Raw genomic sequence first — 13,533 nt, 5'->3', positions numbered from 1 at the left:
CTGCTGATCCAGACTCTGCTAGCAAAGTTAGGGAGAACGACTCACAGATCAACGATTTATATAAAGATGTTTTTTCTGCAGGTAATGTTACAGGGATGGTGGATGCTTTTATTGAGGCGGGTATGAGTTTTGAAGATTTTATAACAAGAACGGAGGAGGCAGTAAACGAACCAGATGACGACATCAACTACTCGCCAAATCCAGATACCCCTCCTGCTCAAGCTTCAGATGCACCTGCAACAGATCCCGTCTTAACTCCAGCAGCCGACTTGACACAGGAACCACCAAAGAAGAAGAGAAAGAAGCACATTGTGTCAAGTCGTGCGTGTGCCCGCTTGCTCAATTACCCTTATCATGACGATTCACTGATCGTTTATGCGAAGTATAATAAGAGGAACAGTGTTTGGGCCATCAGAAGATACAGCGAAGACCTTATTTATCTCAACCACCACGAGCTAAAGTCACTACCAGAGCTTGACATCAATTATCTCCGAAAAGCTCTAGGTCATGGTGAAGTCGGAAGTATGCTAGAAAGCTGGATCCCCGATTATCTTCATCGTCAATCAAGGGTCGATTACAAAGATTTCGAGCCGAATAAGGGTCGCAAGTACAAGAACCCAAAGGAGATAGACCTAGCTACCAGAGAGCCTCGCACCATGTGGAGATACAGGGCACCGAAAGACTGTCACGAGATTTATCACGACGAGCCTTATCTTCCCAACACTCTCCGAGATTTCATTGACTGGGAGTTTGATAACAAAACCGGTGAGGCCGTCATCCACTGCCGTGATATGCACGAGATTCTAGTGTTTGATGAGCATGAACTTATGGGTCTACACATTGAGGATGTGAAGAAGCTCTACAACAAGCCACTGGGAACCGTCGAGGACTTGTGACGTCAGAAAACAGACCGGATAGTTGAAGCCTTCAACAAGTTCGTGCGTAGACTTGTTGAATTTCCACTAACCGAGGATGAATGTTTGGTCTACGGCACTGACGGGTTTCAATACTAAAGACTAGCGGGAGATTGTTAGTCCCATTTTGTAGTTTTAGTCTTTTGTACTGTAATTATATGTTTTGGGATCTAGTTGTTAGTTGTGAATATTTAGGCCCAAGAGAAATAATATTGTAAAGCCCATTGGGCATTTGATATGACTTACTTCTCATGCATGCTTCCTATAATAGGAAGCATGCCATGAGAAGTAAATGTTGTTAGTTGATCAATAGAAAACCTTTTGCTAAATCTCTCTTTCTCTCGGTTTTCTTTCTTTCTCTCAAACCACCCGAAAATAACATCTCAAGATCCGAGGCTGCTTAGGTGGCTTAGTGTGGTTTCTGCTAGCACTAAGCTCGGTTGATCCAAGATTATTGTTAGATCCATCCGCCTCGGGACCTACATAGTTAATTTAATTATTATTAATCAAATACTATGAATTTGTGTGTGTGTGTATATATATGCTTTTTATAACGCATTTCAGATGATATTTTTATATTTTTTATTTTATTTCTTTATATTCCTATGTATTTCCTTCCGTCGTAGTTCACTATTTTTGTATTAATTATTTTAATATCTTTATTATATGACTAATAACTATTATCATCAATAACTTTTTACATAAAAACATAAGTTTGTATACTTTTAAAAATAAACACTAATAAGCATCATAATAATAAAAATGTACACACTAAACAAAAGTTTGTAATTAACTGTTTGTTACAATTATGTTTGAATATTTTCTACGCATTTTCAACGAAATCTATTATTTATATTTAATTTGTTTGTTTGCTACGCATTTTTGACAAAAATAATGATACATAAAAGTGTGTAACCAACTTTTTGTTGCTATCTTGTCACACTTCTGTTCCGAATTTATGGTTTTCTATTTTCGTAGGAATTCGTTGGAAAAGTGTAAAAAATAGTGTTAGAAGTAAATGCGTTAGAAAATTTTATAGGAAACATTACTCTTTTCTAATAGTGTACTGAGATTCATATTACATGCTGATAATACAATAATACACTTAAAAGAAAAGTAGAATTAAAAAAAATAATAATTAAAATGGTTATTGTAACAAAATCTGTTATAACAAACTTTATTTCCATTTCAAGGGTTATTTAGACATATGTCATTCGATACCCCCAAACAATGTCCACTAATAGGAGTAAATGTGATGGCTTACGTAGTTAAGTACAAGAATCGACAGTTTGTTCAACAACTCCTGATCTCTTGATGTCATTGTTAAACACATGTTCAAAATGGTAAGATTGATGTTAATAGCTCTAAAGCTAAAAAGTTCGCCAAATGTTTATAATATCTAGCCTCTCGTACCATCAATATTGTTCACTTTGCACCCGATAGATCGCCTCTCCAAGAGTTCACGGATTTGTTTTTGCTTTTCCCATGTCCCCAATGGAAACTTCCCACATAAGCATGCTTAACTATGGAGTTTTCATCTGCTTCACAACCAGCTAAGCCTAAAACACGTTGGTGATATTTGAAGATGAGCATGTATTATGAAGCAAGAATCTCTTCTGGCCATGGTTGATGGTGGATTTGTCTAGGGCGTCACAATGAGCCGTGTTAATCTACTATGGTTGTTAAAATGTGGATACATTATACATATGTTCCATTTAAGTCTTATTTGCTTATTTTGGAGTTAATTTAGTTATGATAAGAGTTTCTAGCTTGTATATAAGGGTTTTCACCTTTTTCTTATCGATAAACTCATAGGAAAACCTATTGGAGTGAAAATAAAAAATAAATAATTCTATAATGTTTAATCCATAGAATCTAATAGAATAAAAAATTGAGTTTGAAAAACATTTCACTAGATTTCACGACATAATTCAATTGAACTGGAATTCCTTTCATCAAATCTTCACTCAATGGGATACCGATGAAGGTGCTTGTTTTTTTTTTTTTTACTAACTAGCTAGAGCCTCATCATTATCTTCAAAGATTTGAACAAAACTTTGTTTGATGTAGATCTAGGGAGGGGTGACAAGTAAGACTGCTCAAATTACTCGATGTTTGGAGCTCACTTCGGAAAAATCACATTCGAAGTCAACTCTTTCGTAATGAGCTAGCTCAGCTCGGCTCGTTTACGTTATTCAAAAATTTTAATATTTATTTTCTTCAAAACATTCACATTTGGTTCCATATCGATTTCTCCTTCTCTAACACAGTCAATAATGTATTTTTTAAATATTTCACACATCATACATGCCATATGATTTGACTATATGTCTTCAATTTAACCATTTTTTAAATTGCTATAGGATGTAATGGCATGCTAATAATGACCGAATGTGGTCACTATAATTTTTTTAACCAAAATCCAATACTAATTATAACACTACTTACAAATACGTATAAAAAATATATATACGTACGGTTAGTTATCAATGTATATTGTTGAGCAGTTATGACAAGCATGCATCATCTAGGAACGGTTGGTTATTTAAACATTAGCTTTAATAATAAACCAAACCATATATAAGATCTACTCGTCGGACGGCATGCAGTTAATGTTTCATCGCCGTCATCGGCCATCATTTTCATTTTTCAATTCCAATATCCTTCCTTGCAATCCATTATTCTTTCTTTAATTATTATTATATTGTATTATTCTCCTTGCACTATAATCAAGTTGCTATGTGTAGATTGGTTTGAATAAGTTATGGGGGGTCATGAAGATGAAGGCACGTCCATAGAGTTTACGCCCACTTGGGTTGTTGCCACCGTCTGTGCCGTCATGATCGGTGTCTCCCTCGCAGTCGAACGGCTACTCCACTATGCCGGCAAGGTCTCTTTTAATATATATTATATTAAGATTGCACTAAACTTTGTATACAAAAATGAAGTGTTTTTTGTGTGCATACAGAAACTAAAAAAAGAAGGCCGGAAGCCACTCTTTCAAGCTCTCCAAAAAGTCAAAGAAGGTAATCATCTTGTGATAATGACCAAAATGCCCATTTGACCGTCGACAACCAATTCTCAAAATATCCACCTTAAAACTCATCAGCCCGATAATTATTTTTTAATCATTACTCCATGAAATTTTTAATCAACTAGACTTTTCCATGTGCCATAAAAACCGCATGGTCACTAGTTATTTTTTTAATTTTTAATTTTTATTTTTGAAGCTGAACGGAATATTTAGGCATCCAATGAGATTTATTTTTGGCTTCCGACGAGGTTGGTTGGACAAGTGGCAATCTGGTAATGATTAAAAAGTGATCGGGTCAACGAGTTTAGGTGGACATTATGAGAACATAATAGGTTGGCCAAATGGACATTTTGTCCACATTGACCGGTCAAATGGACATTTTGGTTATTTTCTCATTCTTCTTTCAGAAAGTCAAAACATTTGTGTATATGTAGTATCTTACGTGAAGTTTAATACCCGTTTGCACTATTTTTGTGTGTGATTTTTTGTCCCCTTTCCTAAGCAACAATATATGGTTAATCAGTTGTACTGTTTTTTGTGAAGAGTTGATGTTGATGGGGTTCGTTTCACTACTATTATCTGTTTGTCAGTCGAGAATCGTCAAGATTTGTGTGAATGAGAATATTACACAACATTTCCTTCCTTGCTCATTAGATGAAAAACCTAGCCCACACACGCTTCATGAAAACAAACAAACATCAGTCGGTTATGGTGCTCTAGAGGTAATCATAAAAAGCAAAACGGGTCGGGTCAGGCGGGCCCATAAACAAATTTTCTTAAAATTCCCTGGAAGTGTATATAACCAATGTTGCTCTAATTAACAGAATAAGGTCCCATTGTTATCCCTGGAGGCACTGCATCATCTACACATTTTTATTTTTGTACTCGCTGTTGTGCACGTGACATTTTCTGTTCTTACCGTTGTATTTGGAGGGGCTAAGGTTAGTAAACACACGCTCTTGTGGATCGTTTTTTAATTAACTCACATATTATATATGGTTTGTTTGTAACTGTTTTTGTTTGCATATTAGATAAGCCAATGGAAGCAATGGGAAAGTGGAAGCAATGGTAATTCAAAGTAGATTGCTACTATATCCTCACAATTTTTTTACACTAACAGGTGGACCCACCTAACATGTTTAATAAACGGGCTGTGTTTTGGTTGGGTTGGGTTGGGTTGGGTTGGGTTGGGTTGTAGGTATACGGGTGAAACTTTTTAACATTAAAATTTAAAAACATGGAAATTAATTATGAACACCAGTATTAACATAAACTCTTTTGGCAATGATGATTTCAGATATTGAGCCGAAAGTCACATATGTTCAAGAGCATGATTTCATCGCGAAACGCTTCATGGGTCTTGGCAAACGTTCAGCTGCTTTAGGTTGGCTGGTAAGTTGTTATAGTTGTTTGGCCACAATTACCAAAATATGGTTGGGACTAGAGGCGGGATCCGTTGAGTTTATCTGTCGCCGGTAAAGTAGTTGAAATGAATGCAAAAAATAATTTTTGTTGTGATCTATAGTTGAAAACTACCTTGTTCCACTACTAACCCAAAGACAAAAACCGTTGCAAAATATTTGAAAAAACTTGACATTAGTGTTGTAAGCAGAGCCGAGTTCACCTAAGCTCGAACTTGGCTCTTTTATTGTTTCTATTGCTTTATTATTTCAATTTTTTTTTACATCGAAACAGAAGGCAAGCGGGCAACAAGCTGCGCCGCTACCCTCTTTTGAATTGCAAAACCCAATCTTTTAAAAACTACATTAGCTGATCTTGGAGTCATAACATTACTATGCATGACCCGCTGAACACGGGTAAGTAACTCCACAGCTTCAGGCGCGAGGAAACCAAAAGTGTCAAAAGCAAAAGGTATATAAATTGGTATTATGTATATAAATTTATAATCATTAGTTAGCAATTTTTATCATAATTGTATATATAATAATAAATAATAACCATTATGTAAATGTTTGTTCAATACATAAATTAAACATTGTAAAAATAATGCACTCGCTAGTCAAGCTTGATAAGTGAAGCTCATGCTTGAGCTTGCTTATAAACTGAGATCCAATATAGGCTAGGCTCAAGCTCAATCTCGTTTAAGCGTGCTCGTTCGAGCATTAAACTAGTCGATCTTGAGTTTGTTAACATCGTTGCTTGCATTGCTTTGAACGTTTTAAGTCCATGGTTGTTTCATCTTCTTTTACCTAATTTTGCACAATTCTTATGCTATAATATACTTTGAAGCAATCATTCTTCAAGCAATTCTATGGATCAGTCACCGAATCAGATTACATTGCTCTACGACTGGGATTTATTACGGTAAATATATTTAACAATGCCATCTTTGTGTTATTATTTTTTTACAATGCACACAAATGATTTTCATGATGTTATAGACGCACTGCAGGGGAAACCAAAAGTTTAATTTTCATAAATATATGATGCGGGCTCTTGAAGACGATTCTAGGAAAGTTGTCGGCATCAGGCAAGTGGTTTAGAGCGAACCTTGCAACGTCAGGAAAATCACGAAAATAAATAATTGATCAAACGTACTTATTAAAATAGCCATTAACTTTTTAAAATTATAAATTATGACTGCTACACACTTTGCAACATGAAAACTAACAACACACGAATAGGTGGACCACATTTGCGACCATTGACACAAAACTTGGAAAGATTTGCGTATAACGATCAAATTGATAAGAAAAAAAGTTAATGACTATTTTGGTATACAAGTTTGATCAATGTAAGTGAAAAATACATTGACTATTATTTTAATACAGGGTATACTAATGTGTGCTTTTATCTATTGTAGTTGGTACTTGTGGGTATCTGCTATCATATTCCTGTTGCTGAATATTGACGGTATGCACACTCACCCGCCCTCATCTACGTCTCTACAGACAACTTGTAGAAAAAGACATCGAGTATTAGATAAATTTTCAACTATTATCGTTTTTTGAAGTCTTCGTGCCATGATTGATTCTCGTTTCTTGGTTTTCATTCAGGTTGGCATACATATTTTTGGATAGCTTTTATACCCTTTTTCGTAAGTGTTATCCAACTCGAATGCGTACATCAAATTAATCTATTTAAAATTCTTATGTGCTAATAGTCTAATTGTGTCAATGTTCTGTATAACAAATGTAACATTCATAAATTTTCAGTTGCTACTTGCTGTGGGAACCAAACTAGAACATGTAATCATTCAGTTGGCTCATGAAGTTGCTAAGAAGCAAGTAGTCATAGAAGGCGAACCGATAGTGAAACCTTCAGACCAGCACTTTTGGTTTCATCGACCAAAGATCGTTCTTCTTTGTATACATTTTATACTTTTCCAAAATGCGTTCGAGATTGCATTCTTCTTCTGGATATTGGTGAGTTTTATTTCAAAAATATTATGACTAAAGTTAGAAGTGGCAAAAATGAGCGGGTTGAGTAGATTGTGCAATGGGTCAAACCAGGCGGGTCGGGTTGACCCACCAACACTTTTTTAGTGCTTGCTTGTGAATTTTATAAATAGTTAAATGTATTAAATACTGTTCCATGTTACAACAACAATACATTTTTTTTTAAATTAAAATGCTCGAGTTTTATGATGTTTTAGGCACCATAGTTTTTTACTTTTAGCATTGGACAACTTTTGACCTACTCTTCATGGCGAATTCTTATTACGTTTTATTTAATTGACACAAAATGTGTTTTATCAATAGGTTCAATTGGGCCTGGATTCGTGCATAACGGGAAAAATGATTTATATTATTCCAAGACTTGTTATCGGGTAAGCCGTGATTCAATGAACATATTGGCATTAAGTTCAGCATTCGCCATACCATTGCTCAAGATCCTGTTTGGTTTGCTTTTAATATAAACTAGCAAACTAAGCAGGGTCTCACAGGTTTGTCTTTTTAGGATTTATATGTCGTATTTTAGATGTTAACTTGTGTTGTAATATGTCATTTGCTTTAGGGTGTTTATTCAAGTATTGTGCAGTTATAGTACTCTACCACTTTACGCGCTTGTCACACAGGTAATTAGTTTCGGTTATAGTCTTCATCTTAGACTTTTGTAGTCAAACTTCAAGTACAAACAATATTCAAGTTAGTTGCCTGATGTGCAGATGGGAAGTAATTTCAAGAAGTTGATATTTGATGAGCATATCCAAGCAAGTCTTATAAGCTGGGCTAAAAACGCCAAGAAAAAGAAGGCTCCACATTCCACCACTAGTGGCTCAGGGCGTGGTGGCAGTTCAAGTGGTGGTGGCGTTGGTGGTGGTACCGAGCTGCAAGGCATTCATATTGCTAAAGATTCACATCAGTGTAGAGATTGATGTTGATTAATATCACATTCTCTCCCTAATCAACTTATGAAATCATCGAGATCTAGAAATGGATCAATATTAGCATGTAACATGGCTTTATGTGTCTTACATGGACGTAGACTTGTATAGTATAACATTACCATTTTAAATCAATTAGTTTTTTATTTTTTTATTTTATCTATGATTTAATCAATAGCTATGTACATTTATTTTCTCAAATAACATTACAAAACAAACAAAAGCACCCCGTTAAACTGGTAAAGAGTGTGTTGGTAATTAAAAGCGCAAAACTTTTTTTGTATTAAAGGGATTAAACAACCACACTTTTACAAGACACTTTGGTCACATATTTATATTAAAACATACAACATAAAATCTGCATAATCTTAAACAACTTGCACAACTAGTTGCAAGTTACAACCTTATCTTCCTAGATATGCTAACATTCATTATTTTTAACTTTTCTAATATAGCAACTTGACACACAAGTTGTTTACACAAAAGATCCTTTTACTTAATCCAGAAGTGTAGCCCGACTTCTGTTTTGACTGACCTGAACGTTGACTCGTGGCCCGTATGTTAACAAACCTGTGAACATAACGATTATGTCTAACAATCACCCCATTAATCGTTTAATGTTCACACTGCCCTCCACAGCAATGTCAAATCACCATCTTCCCGAGCCAACTCGACTTTATCCCAGATTCCAACTTTTACTCTGGTCACGTCCAAAGACTTCACTCGACTCTTTTTGATTTGACCTTCGCTACCCTAGTACACTAGTTTCTTCCTGAGTTGTAAGCCACACGCTATCAACCACCAACCAGAAGACAAGCCACCCGCTTTTCTGTCTTCCAAGCCGCTAAACGAAAGCAATCCCGCTAATTCGTTTTTCCTGTGCTATCTAGTTGGAATAATTCCGCCAAAACAACCAGTCACCTACTGTTCTAGTCCTTGGCGAGGAAGAAATCAGGTCGAAGATACCTTTATATATTTTTTTCTTGGCGTCCCTAATCCTTCTATTCAACCATGTTCCACTCCAATAGCTTCTTTTCCACTGCTTTGACCAATCCACTGGATCTTTCACTGATCCTACCTGCTCCGCTTTATCCTCACAAATAACCACTCACAAATCTGCTCCACGCAGATTGTTGGTTGTTGTCTACTTTCTCTCGACTACAACCTTGCTCAGATTCTGATCGCTCGCTGAACAGAAATTGCAACCTGAATCGCTTAGGCCTTCTCCTTCGGCATTTGTTCCACACAACCAGTCCGAATCGGTCGTTTCACACTACTAAACTGTCTCACGCACACCTTCTGGAAGCTTTTCACAGCCCCTCCGATTTTTCTAGCGGCTTTTACAATTCGATCTATCACAGATCGATTTCAGTAGACTAAATCGACCACAACAAGGTTTGCTGATAACAATCTTCTTCACAAACGATCTGTCATAGATCGCTTATTCAACAGCCCCTGAACCAGTCACTGGTTCTAGGTTACACACAATCAATCACAGATCGCTTATTCAACAACCCCTGAACTAGTCACAAGTTCTGGGTTGAGTGCTAGTCGCCCTCCTTTTTTTTCCGAACAACTCTTCAGCCCTCAATCTTGCAGCTCTGATACCAGTTGTTTCTAATCAAATGCACAAAACTATGTTTGTATTAAAAGGATTAAACAACCACACTTTTACAAGACACTTTGGTCACCTATTTATACTAAAACATACAACATAAAATCTGCATAATCTAAAACAACTTGCACAACTAGTTGCAAGTTACAACCTTATCTTCCTAGATAGGCTAACCTTTTAACTTTTCTAATATAGCAACTTGACACACAAGTTGTTTACACAAAACATCCTTTTACTTAATCCAGAAGTGTAGCCCGACTTCTGTTTTGATTGCCCTGAACATTGACTCGTGACCCATATGTTAACAAACCTATGAACATAACGATTATGTCTAAAAATCACCCCCTAATCGTTTGTAAAATCCTAGAAAATTCCATAATTATTATGGACTGAAAATGTCAACTTGAAAGTTGAAGGATTAAAAATATTCTTACAACAAGTAAAGAGAAAGAAAAACAAAGTATCTCATGTTAAGGAAATGAGAAAATTCCATCCCACTTGGAAAGATGGAAGAAAGTGGAAGTATTTCACACGGGTATAAATAAGAAAGAAAAGTTTCATCCCACATGGAAACAAGAAAGAAAATGGAAGCTTATTGTAAGAAAGAGAGTTTATATAGTAATATTCTTATGTGGCAAACCACTCTCTTTAGTCCTAACGAAGGGTGCGAAGCACCTGACGCGCACGGACACGGACTCGGACTCGGACGATGGGCGTTTTGATGGCGCACTTGGCACTTCACATCGCCGCATAAGGGACGCTTTAGTATTTTTGGAAAATGGAAGTATGACCACGAAGTGACAAGTTATCAAAGACAACGGACACGGACTCGGAGTCGGACTCGCGACTGAGAGAAGCGTGGCAGAAGCAAGGGCTGAGTCAGCATACACACGCCATTCTTCTGACATCGCGCTACGCGATGGACTAACAGAAGGGACCATCGCGCTACGCAATGGATCCCAAAATCAGCTATAAAAGGGGAGGTTACGACACTTCCCATCTCACACCAAACGCCATCACTTTCATACACTTAGCCTCGGTTTGCGTGTCGTACCTCGTAATATGTGCCAAGCTATGAAGCTTTGACAGTCTAAGCCCTATAACACGATATAGAGTAAAAGTGCTGCTCGATCAATCATAGGTACTAAACTCCAAATACCCGTGTAAGGTAGGGGTTCTGCTTAAGTCATCATTTCATTATTAAATTATATGGCTTAGACCATAGTCGGGGGTATAGCCCGAACCTTGATCACATTTAAGCAATAATATAACTTTTCATAAGTAGAAGCTATGATCATGTAACATCCGTTACTTTTCAATTCCGAAAACCCGACCCATTTCAAAATTTTGATATAATTCGTCGGCATTTATTAATGAAAGTATTAAATTCCATAATTTATAACTCTTGTTAAAGATTTTATTGTTATGATTTTTATTTCTGAACTCTTTTTTCATGTATTTTATTCCCAAATTTTATTTTATCATAGTCTATTTATTTAAACTTCTCAAAAATCAAACTTTATTTCTTTTGACTCTTTTTGAAGATATTTCATGAACCTAGACATGGCTCCATAGTCAATTCATCATTTGACTCATTCAATTGAGTCAATTCCATGATTTTCTTCATAAGACTAGCCTTATGACTAGCCATCAATTTAATTCGTTTGACCCCTGTTTTTAATGATTCTTGGCCTATATATACTAGTCTCTACTTCTACAAATCTTGCATCACAACCCATTTCACTCCCAATTATGTTCTAGCTCTCTAATTTGTGCAAAGTCCAAGTTTGACCAAAGAAAGTCAAACCGCCCAAGTTCAAGTTTATTCGTTTTGTCTTTTGTTCACTCCTCGGGTTAGTATGTTGATTTTTCTGCGAGTTTAGTTTGTTTAGGATATTGTGCTATATTAAAAATATTTCAAACAACATTCGTCCGTCTAAAGACAAACTCAACTCGCTTATGTTCATTTTGGACAAAATTTGCTTTTTTTTTGTACATATAAATTTTGAAACATAAAAAGTTTTAACCAATGAATAATATTTTTACCATGACGGAAACGAACCCGACATAAAATTTGGTTCGGATCCGACTAAAAACAAACCACTCGCTTAAACCGTTTTCTTACTCTTTAGGCCTGTCTAACTTTCTTGAACGTCTGAACTCATAAAAACTGATTAACAAATATCGCAACCCAAATTCTTAATAAATTTTACCAACTTGAGTATTTTTACGTCAAAAACATTACTAAACCAGTTATAGAGAGAAAATATATTTTTCGTTATAAACTCTAAAAATCCAAACTTTGAACAAAAACTATCGTCGCCTTTGATATTTTATTTCATATCCGTTATTTTGAATCTAGAATTTATTTCGTATGACCGTTTGCCGAACCGAACTTATCCGGTTTAGCTCGCTTAAACGCTTACCTCGCTTCACTCGTTTACTTTAACAAGTGAGTTTTCATAACCCCCTTTTACTTGTTTTGGGGTGTAGCTCGTCCAAACTTGGTTTTCTTGTGTCAAACTAACATTCACATGCGTGTCATGTATGTATTTGTTTTGTATCATATTGCTTGTAAACTATGTGATTATGTGCTAGTTGTTTACTGTTTTGTTGGTGGAGAATCATACTCATAGTGGGAGGGTCCGACGGGACGTACCTGCGCCGTCCATTTGTTAATGGCGGTATCATACACATACTCATAGTGGGAGGGTCCGACGGGACGTACCTGCGCCGTCCATTTTTAAATGGCGGTATCATTATTCTACACTCCAAGTAGCTCGGCGAACGGGGGTTCCTTAGTAGATTTGACTTATGTCAAGCGAAGTGGAATATCATGTATTTACTTTTCTTTTACCTTATGATTGAGACTATACATCTTGACTTGTGAATTTTACACTTTTCGTATTATATATATACAAAACTTTATGAATTCTCACCAACATTATTGTTGACAAATTATATTATTTTAACGTGCTGTAGATTGAAGTCTAAGGATTGAAGACTAGATTAGTTGGACCATTAGGGTAATAGAAATACAACATAATGAAATTCAATGTTTATCGTATTGTTATTTGATTGCGTATTTGTGATGTACTGAAATGAAATAAATAAAATTATTGTCGCTTTAATAGCGTTACGAGCTTATGAGTTATCTATACGTCACACCCGAGCGTATTCCGCTTTAGTCGGGGTGTTACAAATCACATTAATGTTTCTTCATGTTTAAGAAACGTAAGCATTCACATACAAAGGTTATAGTCATTCAATGTTTCTTCTTGAAGAAGAAACCAATCGATAGATGTTTTTTCATGAAGAAGAAACTCAGCACATAATTGGTAAACAAACAAAAATATCACATGTATAAATAATTTTATTCAAACAATGATCAATCAAGGTTTAAAGCTATCAAAACCAGACTAAAGGCCTGTAGCTGGATCAAGTGATGATCCGGGTAATTATATAAACCTATTTTATTACAGGTCAATCAGCATTTATTCAAAAGGTTTTCAAACGAGATCACCACATCATTCAGACAGACAATCATATGTGAATACGTTAAACCTTTACAAACAGTCAAAACATATTTATACTCTATAGGATGAACATGTTGTTTATCTTA

At 35.8% G+C, this 13,533-nt stretch overlaps 1 pseudogene; it reads left to right on the top strand.

The window, feature by feature from the left end:
• Positions 1 to 3,678: 3,678 nt before the first annotated feature.
• LOC143546727 (MLO-like protein 1) lies at positions 3,679 to 8,287 on the top strand (annotated as a pseudogene).
• Positions 8,288 to 13,533: the final 5,246 nt, after the last annotated feature.

This window comes from Bidens hawaiensis, unplaced genomic scaffold, assembly GCF_021521415.1.
Source record: "Bidens hawaiensis isolate Kalapana, Puna unplaced genomic scaffold, B.hawaiensis_p1.1 tig00014461_1, whole genome shotgun sequence".
In the NCBI taxonomy this organism is placed as follows: domain Eukaryota; kingdom Viridiplantae; phylum Streptophyta; class Magnoliopsida; order Asterales; family Asteraceae; genus Bidens; species Bidens hawaiensis.
This window is presented reverse-complemented; position numbering and strand designations above follow the sequence as displayed.